Below are 5,000 nucleotides of genomic sequence, written 5' to 3' on the forward strand. Positions count from 1 at the left end.
CCCTCTGTCGACAACAGCACCCCAACGCCAGCGCCTCTGCCGCACGAAGTCGTGGACCGGCAATCACTCCACCTGCACCCGTTCGTGCCCCACCCCAACCGCCCAACTCGCAACTCCAGCGGATGAACGGCGGACTTTGCTCGCACTCGCAATGTGCAATCCACCCCTATAACGTGCGTTTCATGAAGAGTTATGTCCAATATGCGACATTCCCGCTGTCCATATACATGAGCTGCCAGCTGTACCACGTACGAGCTACAGACGCGATCGCGTTGCTCTCTGTACGAATGCAGATGCTCAGCGGCAGCTAGGAGGCGCTCCATCCATGTCGGTACCGGTGAGCGTTGCACTCGCAGTCACAAAAACGTACGGCAAGTATATTACTCGGAAGAGTCAATGACAGTCCAAGCCCCCCTGCGTGGGAAGAGTCTTCCTAGGCCATGACCCACCGGAAGGGCGCAGCGTCCCCCACCCCAGACATGTGACGTCAGACTATCGGTATTGACGACTAGACTGATTCCTTATAATCATTTGCCATACACCGGTGGAAGCTGCCGAGACGAGTAACTACATAGCGGGCTCGCCGTGTCACTAATGTACAGAGATACAATAGTTTCGACTGGAACCGGATTAAACGTATACACGGCGCTGATTAGTAATAGATAGAGCCATCAGAATACAGATAATGTATAGACCTGTCCGTATACATGCTGAAAGACTCTGCTCACAATCACACGTCAGCCAGACACTCTTATCACGCACTACTCTCTGCCTGTAACAGGCACACAGACAATATGTAAGCACCAGCATGGAACACCACCCAGTGCATCCTCTCTGCCACATTAGACAATCCACACTATCATAACCAGACCGGGAGGTCCACTCGGAAAACAGAATATCCCACCCTTCCGACAACCACCATTGCTCAGCTAAGCCACCAACACCCACACATGTCCCACACAGGGGTGCACCCAACATCACAATACTGCCTCCTGTCACACCACACAAACAATGGCAGGAATGAAAGACACAGGTCTGCCACAAGCATGGAATCAGAGCGCCGCCTGTTATGAGCCAAAGGTGCACCCTGACGTGGCAAATCAGATGATGCCGCAGTCATTTACTTACGATATTCACAATCAACAAACCGGCCCCCCCCCCCCCAAAACACCTTTCCGTACAACAATGTGTACCTTAACCTAACCCATATTGTGCCTTAACCTAACCCGTATTGTACCTTAACCTAACCCGTATTGCGCCTTAACCTAACCCGTATTGCGCCTTAACCTAACCCGTATTGCGCCTTAACCTAACCCGTATTGCGCCTTAACCTAACCCGTATTGCGCCTTAACCTAACCCGTATTGCGCCTTAACCTAACCCGTATTGCGCCTTAACCTAACCCGTATTGCGCCTTAACCTAACCCGTATTGCGCCTTAACCTAACCCGTATTGCGCCTTAACCTAACCTATGTTGCGCCTTAACCTAACCTATGTTGCGCCTTAACCTAACCTATGTTGCGCCTTAACCTAACCTATGTTGCGCCTTAACCTAACCTATGTTGCGCCTTAACCTAACCTATGTTGCGCCTTAACCTAACCTATGTTGCGCCTTAACCTAACCTATGTTGCGCCTTAACCTAACCTATGTTGCGCCTTAGCCTAACCTATGTTGCGCCTTAACCTAACCCATATTGTACCTTAACCTAACCCATGTTGCGCCTTAACCTAACCCATATTGTACCTTAACCTAACCCATATTGTACCTTAACCTAACCCATATTGTACCTTAACCTAACCCATATTGTACCTTAACCTAACCCATATTGTACCTTAACCTAACCCATATTGTACCTTAACCTAACCTATGTTGCGCCTTAACCTAACCTATGTTGCGCCTTAACCTAACCTATGTTGCGCCTTAACCTAACCTATGTTGCGCCTTAGCCTAACCTATGTTGCGCCTTAACCTAACCCATATTGTACCTTAACCTAACCCATGTTGCGCCTTAACCTAACCCATATTGTACCTTAACCTAACCCATATTGTACCTTAACCTAACCCATATTGTACCTTAACCTAACCCATGTTGTACCTTAACCTAACCCATGTTGTACCTTAACCTAACCCATGTTGCGCCTTAACCTAACCCATGTTGCGCCTTAACCTAACCCATGTTGCGCCTTAACCTAACCTATGTTGCGCCTAAACCTAACCTATGTTGCGCCTAAACCCAACACACGTTGGGCCTAAACCCAACACACGTTGGGCCTTAACCCAACACACGTTGGGCCTTAACCCAACACACGTTGGGCCTTAACCCAACACACGTTGGGCCTTAACCCAACACACGTTGGGCCTTAACCCAACACACGTTGGGCCTTAACCCAACACACGTTGGGCCTTAACCCAACACACGTTGGGCCTTAACCCAACACACGTTGGGCCTTAACCCAACACACGTTGGGCCTTAACCCAACACACGTTGGGCCTTAACCCAACACACGTTGGGCCTTAACCCAACACACGTTGGGCCTTAACCCAACACACGTTGGGCCTTAACCCAACACACGTTGGGCCTTAACCCAACACACGTTGGGCCTTAACCCAACACACGTTGGGCCTTAACCCAACACACGTTGGGCCTTAACCCAACACACGTTGGGCCTTAACCCAACACACGTTGGGCCTTAACCCAACACACGTTGGGCCTTAACCCAACACACGTTGGGCCTTAACCTGCTCTGTAATTGTCATACGACGCGTTAAATTAGTGTAGTGTTGCCTAACTGCAACCCCCGCAATATAGTTTGCTACTCGCACTGCCCGGTCCCCAGAGTATCGCTTCATGTTAAACACCTTGCAGCTATACACTGTAATGCGGATGGCAGCAGGACGTACATGCTCAATGCCCTTCGCAGTTGTTCATTGGCATTCGCATGGCGAAGCACAGCCTACGTTGTGGTACGGCTTGTGTCAACTGTCCGCTGATGTTGTACGTCCAAATCACACACTGTACTGCACATTGGTCCTCATGTACTGAATGATACATCGTGGTACATGTGTGACCGTACCACGACTGCGCCAACAACGGCGAACCATACGGTCCAAATATTGTGCACTCAGCTACGTGTCGTCTCCCTATAAGAGCTGGATTGCAGTATGGTATGCCGTGGATGGCGATCAGCATGAGCCGTCTGTTGATGTAGTGGCGCGTGTTGTCAGACGTAGTCGTCTCTTCTCACACACCGTGATAGCATGGTGCACTGCGTTCCACATCTGCGACATGCGACAGAGGCCGGTTGACAGTCGTTCGCGCAATGGACATCGCATACGTACGGGGGCCACCTTCCACGTGTTCGCGAAGCGTGCACATGTTGTTGCGTGTATGTGGGCAGACATAGTGTGTCGTGACACCTGACACAGGCATGCAACAATCGTTGAATTTGCAAATGGCGATGGACGTCTACGTTTGCTGGTGACGTTACGCAAATGAACAACTGGTAAACCGTTGTGGTGCGGTTGTTCTCGCTAGAGGTGAATCAGTGATGGCGACGATCGGTTGAGCTACCAACCGGTTGTTTCAGCGATACCCACCATGCCCACGAACGTGAATGGCATGTGGGTGTGAAGCGATACGCGGCGGTGGCTGGGTGGGACCGTCCCCGGCCGGTGAGGGGGGGCCTCCCGGCGTGCTGGCCGCGCGGTGCGTGGGCGCACGCGCTACAGCCGGCTGGTGGGGGCGGCCAGTGGCAGGCGCGCCGGCCGACGGAGGCGGCAGGCGGCGCAGCTGCGCGCCGGCGCACCCTGCACGCGGCGCCGTGCGGCCAAAGTAGGTCCTCGCGGGCCCGGTGCGAAGCGCGGTGGACATCTGCAGTGTGCTGGTCCGATTGAGGACTGTGTGCGCTGAGGATGCGCCGCCGCCCGGCGCTCGGCGCCGCGACGCCGTCTGCTGCTCGGTCGCCTCTGCGGTTCTCGCAGGTGGATTGTATCGCAGCTGTGCGGACGTGTTGGCGCGTGCGCTGTGCTGGGAGTGTTCGCTTCGGCACCCAAGTGGGGCTTTTGTCCTTCTGTGGCGCTGGCGTTGGAGCTGCCGGCCACCGTAGGTGGCGCGTGTTGTCTCCCGCCGGCAATGCCACGACAGCACGCTCCCGGGCCTCTGTCGGCAGCGGCAAGCTCAGTTGGGAGCACGGGTGGTCGCACCTAAAGCGTCTACTCGCCAAACTCCGGGCGATTGCGCCTCTCTCGAACCCGACCAAGTACTTAGGACGGCGCTGCGCGCCGCCGGGACCTGAGAGGGTTTCGAGGTGTATTGTGCAGGGGAGCTCAGCCTCCTCCTGTTTGCAGAATAATTGAGCGGACGCTTGCGTGTTCGCGCGGGCCCCCGGGACACACTCCCGGGCGGCCGGCTGCTCAGCTCTAGTTGACGCAGCTCCCTGGTTGATCCTGCCAGTAGTCATATGCTTGTCTCAAAGATTAAGCCATGCATGTCTCAGTACAAGCCGCATTAAGGTGAAACCGCGAATGGCTCATTAAATCAGTTATGGTTCCTTAGATCGTACCCACGTTACTTGGATAACTGTGGTAATTCTAGAGCTAATACATGCAAACAGAGTCCCGACCAGAGATGGAAGGGACGCTTTTATTAGATCAAAACCAATCGGTCGGCTCGTCCGGTCCGTTTGCCTTGGTGACTCTGAATAACTTTGGGCTGATCGCACGGTCCTCGTACCGGCGACGCATCTTTCAAATGTCTGCCTTATCAACTGTCGATGGTAGGTTCTGCGCCTACCATGGTTGTAACGGGTAACGGGGAATCAGGGTTCGATTCCGGAGAGGGAGCCTGAGAAACGGCTACCACATCCAAGGAAGGCAGCAGGCGCGCAAATTACCCACTCCCGGCACGGGGAGGTAGTGACGAAAAATAACGATACGGGACTCATCCGAGGCCCCGTAATCGGAATGAGTACACTTTAAATCCTTTAACGAGTATCTATTGG

The 5,000-nt window shown here is 53.5% G+C and overlaps 1 non-coding gene across 1 annotated transcript in view; it reads left to right on the plus strand.

Moving 5' to 3' along the window:
* Positions 1–4,433: 4,433 nt before the first annotated feature.
* The window catches only part of LOC124593323, a 1,910-nt gene continuing 1,343 nt past the window's right edge, over positions 4,434–5,000 (plus strand). The window contains exon 1 of the ribosomal RNA XR_006977970.1: positions 4,434–5,000. This exon is cut by the window's right edge and continues 1,343 nt beyond it. This is a non-coding gene — a ribosomal RNA (small subunit ribosomal RNA).

The sequence above is a fragment of the Schistocerca americana genome, unplaced genomic scaffold (genome assembly GCF_021461395.2).
Source record: "Schistocerca americana isolate TAMUIC-IGC-003095 unplaced genomic scaffold, iqSchAmer2.1 HiC_scaffold_98, whole genome shotgun sequence".
In the NCBI taxonomy this organism is placed as follows: domain Eukaryota; kingdom Metazoa; phylum Arthropoda; class Insecta; order Orthoptera; family Acrididae; genus Schistocerca; species Schistocerca americana.